Consider the following 12,030-nt stretch of genomic DNA (forward strand, 5'->3'; position numbering starts at 1 on the left):
TAGAAGAATGTTGACAAGGCTATCTCAGGGGCTCGTGGAATGTGTGTGCTGCCTTTGGGGCTGGGAGGCTGTGAGGTTGGTTCCCAACAGTATGAACCAGATAGGCCAATGCACTGCTCATGTTCCCTTAAGCCTTTCCGTTCCGTTGCCTGGCTGCCTGTCATCCAACTGCCAACCTCTACATCTTCTTTCTAGAGAGCTTTCTCTGGTGCCAGAGCCAACTTGTGCTTGCTCTGGCCAGCCAGAGGTGCTGAAGAATTAAAGTCTCCTACCTCTGGCCTTGTGCAGGCCTCACCTAGTAAGTGACCAGAGTAGTACATAGATACCCCAACTCTCTTGTCACTTGGATGGGACACCTCTGAGGGGTAGCTTTACACTGTGTGCCAGACTCCTCCAACAGTTTTAAGCTTTACTGCCCAAACTGATAACTTGCTTGACAACACCTTTTTATTGGTTTCTTTCCTTCCCCTTTCTCTCTCGTCCAAATAAATTACTTGTACTTGAAATCCTGTTTCAGGATTTATATCCAAGAGAACCCGAACAAAAACGAGAGCCTACCTACCGGATGCCTTGAAGGATAGGAACTGGATTTACGAAGGCGATGGCAACAATTTAGGGGCCAAAGAGCACTACAATGTGATGATGAACAGAATCAGCCTCCTGGACAGTAGGGAGGGTTATAGCTGCCACCAGGCCCTGTTTGCCCTCTGTCCAAGAGTCTGGGTGATTTTCCTGAGAGCAGAGCACGTGAACCAAGAACGAATATAAAGCAAATATTTGGTTATAACTGGATTCATCTATAACATGAGCATCAGTCACTTTGCCCATTATCCATAGGGCAATAAACTTTTGGAATTTAATTTCTTTTAATGTGAAGCTATTTAAGCATCACTTTGTAGATTTCTATGGGAGAATGATACTGTGATATGGTTTTTTTGTGTGTGTAAGAGTAAAGTAGAACTTAAAAAGCTAACCAGGGGTGTTCCAATAACCATGTTCAAATATTTATGAAACATTGATTTTTTGGTCGTAGGCTAAAACACAGAATTTAAATGGGTTAGCTCCATTGCCAAATGCCTTCAGACTTCATTGACTTTTTTGGAATTCGTACAAAAGCAGAGATTAGATCCAAAACTTGTACAAAGACTCTGTGTGGTCCAGAAACTTACGATTCTTCACTCGTACAAGTGAATTAAATACTGAATATGTTTACATCTTTTGGGACAGTGAGCAATCAAGGTGTCTGAACTGATTGGGCAAAGACCTCTGTACAAATCTATGGCCCATTCTTCTAGCAAAGAGTGGGAAAACTCTCAATAGTTCAGAATGATAAACTTTCCAAGAAACAAAAGTCATTTCGGCATCTGGGAGGCAACGCTGACCATCTGAAGGGGGCTCCCTTTGCTTGCAGCCAGTGTTGCAGTCATTACTTTGTCAAGGACTCTAAGATTGTTCAAGCATGAAAGGAAGGATAGGGAATCAAGTCTCTCTACTTAATGGGGAATGTATTAGAACTGCTTCAAAATTAGCCTTGGCCCTGCTTAATGAAATTTTCCCATTGTTCGGCCACAGCCCACCAAATCCACAGCATTCAAATGGAAGCCCTTCAACTGTAAAAAGCCTCCAAAATTAGAGAATTTACAAAACAAAGATTATTATTCCTCTTCCCAGGTTCACAAAAAGAATCAAACCTGCTCTGCCTTTGAAGTAGGCTAAATGTTAGCGGCATCCTGACTCAGGAGGACACGCTTTATTCTCACAATGCACAATTTAGCGTGTAAAATGCCTATGATATAGAGCCAGAAGTTTCTGCAATGAAACTCACCAGCCCTGCTGTGCTCGCGAAATCATTTTAGAGGACGGCAGAGTAAACAAGAGTCATGAATTAGAGACGTCCTGTCTGGTGTCGCTGAAGTTTTTCCAGCGGGATTTTACTTGGAAGGCTTTCCCCCTGGAGACTTCTTCCCAGCTCTGCTTAAACAAATTTGCCTTCATTGGCCTGAGATAAGAGAATTAGAATTGCTTCTCCAGCCTCCACCCCTTGCACTCTGCACCCATACACAGTCTTTGTAATTTCAAGACTCCTTAAGATATCACTGTAATATCCAACATTACTTTCTTTATGACATCAACATGTGCATAAAACCTGACACTCAAAACTTACCTTTGGTCGTTCCCTCTCTATTCATCTCCCTTTGGCCTGACAAGAGCGCATCCAAACTTAGTCTTCGAAGCACAAATCAATGCAGCCATGTAACAAACAAAGGATCTCCTGATTCAAGTGATACCAATGTCAAGTGCTGATGTGTGTAAATAATTCATTGTGTTTTCAGTGGTGAGTCCAGTTTGATCTCTCATTGCCTGGCGACCCCTGGGGTCTGTGGCTCCCCTAGAAGCAGGGACATTTAGGATTTTTTATTACCAGCTCATAACTAATTTATCCATTACTGTGGAGTCAGGTGCACAGATTCAGCATCTCATCTATCACAATAAGCAGCTCCTGTGTTAAGGGATGGTTACTTCCCAGAAATCAATGAAGAGGAACAGAGAAGAGGAAAAGGGACAAGGCACATATGCCATAAAAGACGTATCTTTCAGAAGAAGCACAAATGTCTCAAGGCAATGATTCGCCAAACCAACAAACAATAAAGCTCTCTAATCATTTCCTAAAGGTAAAACCCATTGTATGTTGCAGAGCAAAAATATATCCAACTGTTATTGCTGATCATTAAAGTTCTTTATCTGGTTTCCCTGACTGATTTGCTTTCTTCAGTGAAATTTTTACCAGAACAACTGCATTAGATCAATTGTAGAAAGTACTATTGCTTTAAAGAGAGAGAGAGAGAGAGAGAGAGAGAGAGAGAGAGAGAGAGAGAGAGAGAACTTCCTTAACAGGAACATTTTACAAGCCAGGAAATGCCCTTGAAAAAAGAGGAAAATGGTAGGGCTTAATTACAGCTTTGATAACATATGTGCTGTGTCTTTGGGACAATAGCACTGAGTGTGCAGCTCATTTCCTTATGATTTTCTAAAGTGTGTTGTATTATATGCACATGTTGACAACGTGATAGAAGTGGAAAGTGCAAACACTAAAAGGGCTGTTTATTATATACCTTCAAAGAAACCAACAATGACTTGGGGATGTCTATTACATTCCTGAGTTTTACACGGCTTCCTGGATAGCGTTAATAGTTTTCTGCGAATGTACTCAAGAATTCCATTTCCATCACAGCCAAGTATGTATTCCCACCCTCTGACCCCTCAGTTGTGTCCCCAACTTCTACACAAAGCGCGCTCTCATGGAGCAAAGGAAAGATGGGATGCTGATGTCAATAAAACCTGAGCCCAGTGGAATCTGAAAGAACTACCAGTGGAAAAAAGAAATCTCTAAACATATTCATAAGGAATGTTTCTTTATGGTACTTTTCTATGTCTCAGGAACAGCACCAAAGCTGTGCCACATTCTGAAACTGTTGCTATGGCAAAGTGTCTTGTTTTATTGACTATGGAGCTCATTGTTGTGTTTAAGTCATGTAAATGATCAGGGCACAAAGGAAAGGGCCCACAGCAGCCCCTGCTCAATCACGACAGCACTGGGGTCTTTCCCCCTTGACACATGCCATTTACACAGCATGGGAAGGCATTTCTTTGAGAAAGCCTTGCTCCCTGGGTGCTGTGAACTGGTCTTTGGGCACATTTATGAGATCTCGACATCTTTCAGAATCCATTCTGCAGGGGAAAAAGAATGCACAATGATGAAGCCCTTGCTTTTGTTTTAAAGCCAAGATATTTCTATAGAAATTTTGCAGTCTCTACCCATTAACACATTATTTGTTTCCAGGATGCTGGTCTTGTCTAATATTTCAACTTTCTATCGGTTTCTGTCACTCAGAAGCAAAGCAGGAGAGTTTCTCTTTTGTTTCCCACTTCTATTCCAAATATGTGTTTTTATCGTAATTACTTCACTACAGCATCCTTTCACATTGATTAGACATGATTACAGAAACAAAATATGCAGAATACATTTTAATAACTCCTGCCACCTCCGAGGGAACAATGAGGATCTAATTTAATGATCTAATTGTTGTTTGAAAGCAATGCAGAGTTAAAAAATAGTAACATATTTTGAAATGGAGCTTATTAGTATTTTTGGATACAAATATACGATAAAATGCGCTATTATCTGTGTTTCAATACTTATAATTAAAAAAACACCACCACTAGGGCAACATTTGTTTACATAAAGATTCAAATGATAGCCTTTAATAATAAAAGCTTGATCCAATGAAAACGACCAGCTGTGACACTTGAGACTTGAAATTCTGTGATAATCTGTAGCCCAGTTTCTAAGGGAAATTTCAGCACTATGAAACCCAATTACTGTGTCAATGTTGATCTCCAGGTTTTGACACTCTATGCGTTTCTGAAGGATGTTATCAGGGGGGGACGCTGCATGACGTGTACACAGGCACTCTCTGTACTAGTTTTGTAACCTCGCGTGTCTTCAACTATTTCAAAACACATAAAAGTTATAGCAAAAATCTACTTTGATGAAGAATAGAAATGTGTTTTTTTCCGAATCGTACTTGAGAAATGTGCTGTCTCAGGAGCGCTTATAGGATTACAATTATAGAACCACATGATGTATTATTCCAGCACATGTGTGGGTGCAGGGAGTCAAAGGAGTTTTGGACAATGAGTTTACATTCAACGACAATTCTCTTCACCCCTTATTTTCAATTCATACAGAGACGAATTCTGTAAACCATTATGAATGAGAGATCTCCTTGTACTGCTTCAGATTCTCTTTCAGTAATCATTAAAACAGTATTTACAATTTCCATAGACCTGGTTGTATCACTGGGTCTCTCACTTTAACGTTCTTGTTCTCTTTTTAAAAACTTAAAAGTTAAAGCCATACTTTGGCAGTCCTCACCTTCATTAGCAAAGTTTGCAGATTTAAAAAGGGACTATAAAACACTCATTTCGTTTTCAGAAACCAAACTTGCATCTAATGTAAATGTCTGTTCTTATTTCCTTTGGGTGTGGGTGTCATTGTGTGTGTGGAGAGGAGACGTGTAGTCATACAATGTCAGGATCAAGAGGACAGGACCATAGCAGCCACCCGTTCAACCTGAATATTAACATAGTAAGCATACATATGTTTGATATGTTTAACACGTACTGCCTGTTATGGACTGGGCTTTACATTTCCCTGGCATCCTTTAAGGGGCCACGGTGGCACACATTGATAGCACACATCTAATTTTACTCTAATATGATTCCGTGAGCTTGCGAGAGGTCTGTACCATTATTGTCGCTGAGAAGATAGGCAGTTAACTTTCAAAGGGTCCGGCCTTTGGTTTACTCTTGTAAAAATCCAGATTCCACATCCTTGCTCAAGGCACTTCATTCTGGGACACGTTCTCTAAAGCCACAATCATGCTTGAATTGCCGTGTTTGGTGTCTGCAATGGTGTTACTTGGAGAAAATGTTGAATTAAAATGATAATATAATTTAGTTATCTCTTTTTAAACTGTAACACATCTATTTTGTGAATGACCTAGGAACACTAGGCTGTGTATCCTAAGTCATTTTCTTTTCATTTTTAACAGCTTCATTGACATACAATTTGCATACATATAAATCACTCAGTTACTGTGTACAAATCAGTGTTTTATTTGTATATACACAGAGTTGTACAACGATCACCACAATCTAATTTTAGAACAGCCTCATTTCCCATAAAAAGAACCCTTATATCCATTAGTGATCTCTCCCTATTACACTCGCCCACCACCCCCAGCCCCTGACAACCACTAATCTACACACACACACACACGCAAACATTTCAACTGGCCACGCAAAAATATAAAACAAGCGAAACCAACCGACCGGTCAAATATAACTCTCAATGTAGGTGTTTGCTCTTCCATCAGTAACTTTTGAAGAGGCAGGAAATGTTTGAACTGTTTTTATAGTTTCCAAAAGTGAGAGATATTTTTGGCTATAAAGACATCCATGCAAAAGTCCTCACACCTGCTTCTTGACCACAGACATACAACTATTAAAAACAATCTCCCAAGCTATATGAATAAACCTTTTATAATCTGCAAGATTAAGTTTCTAGACAGGGATCAATACAGACCCCGGCTTTTAAGGCAAGCTGGGACACCTTCTGGAATTTAAAACACATGCCTGCCCCTGAGAAATCAAGTAAGAGTCTGGATGTGAATTAGATTGGTTCTTTCATGCACACACCTAGCAACACTTTGACTGGCTCTTTTTGTGCAGCTAGAAAGGTGTGCTGTAGAAAAGGGATGTAAATATTTTCTGCGCTCGCACTTCCAGGGGCTGAAGCAGCCATTCTTTCCTCTTCATCTTTGACTTTTACGATATCCATCAGTTGGTGCTTTTGACTTGTGCTCATCTGTGCCCTCCCTCCACGGCCTGACTCCAGCTAAGCTGGTGCAAAGCTAGAAAGGAAAGCTGGGTGGGATGGATCTCTTCTTCCATGGTCTCCTCCTATGTCACTCCCTACCAGGGCAGCCAGACACATTTTCTGGCTGGGAAACAGTCTCGAGCAGGGATATACGGAAGGTGGTGAGTGCAAATGGAAGAGATGAAGACGAAAAAGAAATGAGTAAAAAGAAAACAGAGAAAAGAGAGGAAACGAGCGCGCCATGAGACAAAGGCCAAAAGCAGGGAAACGTGACAGAGAGCAAAAAACAAGGGAAATGAACCCGTGGCCGAAGCCATCAGCGAGTGGTGATATCCTCCGGGGATCACCCCAGCTCCCACCGAGGTCTTCATGCCCTTGGTGTGTGAGATAATTCATTGGTAATGCCCAAATGGAGTTCGCAAATGACTTTAAACCTCAGCAGGAGTTACTAGTGGTTTATAGCTTTGCAAATTGAAATTGAAACGCAAAATGCATGTGATAAACTACAATAAAATATTAAAAAGCAAAAAGAAGAAATCCCCTCTAGCTTATAGAATAGCACACAAATAGAAAAAAACCAATTTTTTAATGGGCGGGGAATACACAAAGCCAGCCAGCTAACTAATAGCATGTGCTGATTATAGAAGCAAGTTGAATATGGAGGTACACTACATTTTAAATACCTACTTTGAGGAAATCTGGCCATTCAAACTATTTCAAAGGTACTCCACCTAGTTCTGAACTTCACAATTAAAGAGGGGTGTGGAGAACTTGGAAAGAGTTCAGAGCAAAGCCACAAAGACGATCAAAGAGTTGAAGGACAGGACCTAAGAGGAAAGAGTCAGGGAGCTGGAAAAATTCAACCTGAAGAAGAGACAGCTAAGGAGATAATTTAATTATGGTCCTAAGCTCCATGAGGGGCTTCTCATAGATCTCCATTTCCCCTATGGACAGAGAGGCCAGAAGCTTACAGAAGCAACATGTGGAGTCCTGGTTAGGTATAAGGGGTTTTCCTGACATGTGAGATGAGAAATAATGAACCAGCTCCTGATGATGGACAGAAATAAGGAATATTCTTCTCTGGTGTCTTAGAAAATAAACAAGATTCTCATATACTTAGGATGGCTTATGGACCTTGTTATCTAGTGTGTGGGGTGAGACAGAGGGGGTGGGGGGGTCGTGGGTATATGCTAATACAACACTCTGGTACTTTGGTTTTACTTCAGATTTGTGGATTCATCATTTGCCTGGCCAGATTTCTCACATTTCTAAGGCTTCACACAAAATATCTTGCCAGGCATAGTGCTTTGACATGTAATCATTTCATCTGTGAAAAAGAACACTGGAAAATATCTTCTGAAGAGTGGGAATTTGGAAGGAAAAAAAAGTCAGCTAAACAAGACCCACAGGGGTGGGGGTGGGGTGGGGTAAGGCACCTCCGAATGCATGCTGGGATTCAGGCTAATTAAGATGTTGACTGAATCTATGCTAATCATGTCCCACCAGACTCTGCTGGATTAGTATGTAAATTGGTAAACTCTGTTCTGAAATTGCCCTACCAGCTGAGGTCTAATTACTGACTAGACATAACAAATAATAATGGGATTTGTATTTTAGGATGTTTAATTATGGAAATAGGAGTCTGGAAAAAAATACCAGTTGTATTGCACAGAAAGAGACTTCATAATGTTTTATCAAAGGTTTATGAAATTTTACACCTTTAATAAGAGCATCACAAACTGGGATGGGAGGGAGATCCTTTCTGAGGTCTAGCATTTGCGATGGGAGGCCAGAATCACAATGATTAGTGCGCTGCTTGAGTGATTTCCCCAAGCTTCTCAAAGGCTAATTGTTTCACTGCTGATATACAGCATCTTGTGAGCATTTAGTCCTAGCACCAAAAGAACTGGAACTCCTCCATGAAGAATAACCAAGATATGATGGATTTAACTCAATGACTCCATAGCATGCATTCAAATGGAATTCAAAGCAACGGAACAACAATATTTGTGCGAAAGTAAGCCACTAAAATAGTTTTTCTTCACCAAAATTATTCTATGATACTGAAATCGTTACATTTATATGTCAGAAAGTGGTTGCTCTGATGCCAAAGCTAGAGTTTATTTCATGGCTTTAGAGAAAAGCATTCACTGAATAGGTATCTTGGAAGAAACTTCTTTGCAACCACTTATTGCATCATTCTGTGACCCACGCTTTCCACAAAGGAGATAACATAGGAAGAGTTACAAACAGTGTTTTGGACAGAGTTGTAATAGCTGCCTATATTTGTTCACCACGTTGCTATTTCTCACATCGTTTTAAAGGCATATGGGCGATCATTAAATCTTTATTAGGCTTTACATCATAAAATAAATTATTCATGTTGTTCTAATACATACTGATATCTTTACAGCCCTTCTGTCCACATTTAGCCATACAAATCTCATTTGCATATCATTTTTATTTTAATTCAGGACAGTTTTATTCCAAAAATATAAGGCTTAAAAGCCTATTATGTCCCAATTATGTGCCAATTTCCCACACTTTTCTTGGGTCCATACAGTGCACTACTAATGAGAGAAAGCTCACATAATTAACAAAGATGGATGATTTCCTGTTATGTATAAGAAGTTTTAGAATGTTTGCTCTTCCTGTTATATGGAAAAAGGAGAGGTATTATCAAATGAAACTCAGGGAGCAAGTTTGTGTTTGCAGTAGCTTCAAGCCTCTCTATATTCGAAGCTACACACATATATGGAACTTAAATTTGTTGACCGCCTTAACTTGAATTAGTAGAAATAAAGCACTAACCTATCCTCGTGGCGCAGAACCTCAGGGAAGAATAAACCAGTATTACCGTGACCTGAGGATATCTGAACGTTGTAATGAAAATTCACCGAATGAAATAATTTTTAATTGAAGGCTCAGACTATTTTATTTGTCTTTATAGGTCTTACTGGCATATTCATAACTGTACTTATTTAAGTTTTAAATGTGCATGTTAGCTTCTTTTCTCATTAGTCTTATAAATATAATGCACTAGGAGATGTTTGTTTACCTGACGGTGGATGAAAAATCTGAATAAACTTTCCCTTTCAATATGATACTGAGTTCTCACCTTCAAGCTTCACTATTAAGCTTCCATGATGACATCTTCCTTTAGGCAATATATCACTGACATCATTATTTTAAATGGAATTTCCCAATACCCAAAGGCACCTGTACATATTATTTGCTATTAAAACTAATCGTAACCTACTCTTCGCATTGAACCCAGGGTCAGATACTCTGAGGTGATACTTCTAGCTCTGTCCCCTTCTTGTCATGAGTTTTGGGAGAAGTGAATGTGGGGTGAGAACATCTGGAAGGTTCACAAAAAGTGTTTTGCCAACATGTATGTAAGCAGAGTTGAAGCCTGAACAGATGTCGTCTTGAATGTAAATCTCTCAGCGATTGGCTAGCAAGCTATTTTTTAGAATTCTCATATTCCTGGGAATTCTCACTTAGAACCCAATTATACAATTGCAGAGAGTTATCCTTTCAATAAATGGGCTTCGATATCCTCTTTCATTAAAGCGAGCTGCAGATTATCCTGGTAAATAGGAATAGTGATCCCAAGATGTGCCTAACTTTGGTCATGAGGATATAAGCAAATGCTCTTAGTTTGCTGTTCTAAATGGAGAAGTGCCACGGAGGCCTCCTCCAGCAGCTTTGAGCACCCATTTTAGCTCGGTAGCTGGAGGGGCCTGTGAGCAAGTCTTCCAGGATAAGGGGCAAAAGCCAGAAGTTCAAGTCTGGCTGTGTCATTCTCTGAGACGTGCCTTCCTCCATTGTGAAGAGGACCCTTCCTAACTAAAATTGCCAGGAACAAAGGAAATCAAATGCGTGCTCAACACCCAGCGAATACCAAATAATTGTTTGGTGAATAAACATCCAGTAGGAAAGGTTAAACAAATCTAAATGTTTCTGTTTCATAAATTAAGGAGCAAAATTAAGGGGCAACTTCTCATAGCTTCAGGGTAATCTAGCTATAAAAGAAAAAAAAGCATACCACATTCCTATCAAAAATATCTCTTGGTATTTGTTACCTAATGATTACTATATATATAATTACTATATATAATTTTAAGAACCCACAGGCACTTGGTCTATAATTTCACATTGTAACTTCTACAAAGATTATAGAATAGTTTAAAGAAGATAAAAAGAGGTACAAAAAGATGTTTACATATATCTTTCTTGGCAAGGATGATTTTTTTTTTAAAGACCACCTACACCTACCGATACTCAAATCTTCACAGACACAGGGCAGCTCCACCCAACAGGCTAGTCAATGATAATAATAATGAAGAACAACCATACCAAGATATGAGAATCTTAAAAATGTAAACAACACTTTAGGATTCCTGATGCATTTGAAATTTTTATTTAAAGATGGTTCTATCTGGTTGGTACATTGAACCCACATCCTTCAAACATACAAATAGCGGACTGAGAAATGAGACGTTGGGGTTTAAATTTCACCCCGTGGATCATCAAGTTGTGACCTCAGGCAAGTTCCTTAACTTAATTATTCTGTCTTGATTTCTCCATTTACAAAGCTCAAATCTCATTCTAGTAAAGGATTAAATGGGAGAATGTGTAGAAAGTGCATAGCACATTGAGTCATTCGATGAATGCCTGTAACACCCTTGCATCTGATCAGCCTGACCTTCTCATTGCCTTGCTTTTTTCCTTTCCTTTTAGAAAAGGACTATATCCTCAGTGCAGATTTATCCAGAGGGCCTTGGAACCATTTTTGGTTTTGATCATCTATTTTTTATGATTGCAATATGGTTTTCTCCATGTGGATATAAATTCTTAGAGAACAGTGAAATAAGATCTTTCTCTAATTGTGCTCTTATGCCCAGTCTAGTGCCCCATACAAATGTCTTATTTTATCATGGATCACATTATCTTGATGGCCTGAAGTCTATAGGAATTTGTCTCAGAAAATTTCACAGCTCATCTTGATAGCAATGACTGTTATCACTGCTGCCCTTGCATGGAAATGTACAGATCATTCTCTTACTAAATATCCCATAAAATCATAATTAATTGCTAAGTGAGACAGTAGAGCATAAGCATTAAAACCATGGATCCTGGAGTCAGACTTCTTGTCTTCAAATCCCTTCCATCTGCTTGCAAATTGCTCAAACTTGGGCAAATCATATAACCTCTTTTTCTGGATTTCTTCATCTGAAAAAACTATGGATGATGATGCTAATAAGAGAGTTGGTATAAAGATTAAATGTACTTGGAATAAGATAAAGCACCCAGTAAATATGAGTCATTGCTATTATTATTGCTGGGGTCTTCACAGATGGATTTTGAGCTACATGAGCGAAGAGGTATTTCCAGCCACTACTACATCCCCAGATCCTAGTGCAGTGAATATACATCATCTCAGTTACCCATCCTCTCTACCTCCCTACTATTCACCCAAGTTACTCAAGTCACAACTTCTTCCTTTCAGTTGCCCTGACAGTGCACTCTTTTTAATATCTCTCAAACTCTTCCCTGTCCCCTCTTCTACAGACACTGTCATA

Source organism: Pteronotus mesoamericanus, unplaced genomic scaffold, assembly GCF_021234165.1.
Source record: "Pteronotus mesoamericanus isolate MK-2021 breed Mesoamerican mustached bat unplaced genomic scaffold, CSHL_Meso_final contig_65, whole genome shotgun sequence".
NCBI classification, from domain to species: domain Eukaryota; kingdom Metazoa; phylum Chordata; class Mammalia; order Chiroptera; family Mormoopidae; genus Pteronotus; species Pteronotus mesoamericanus.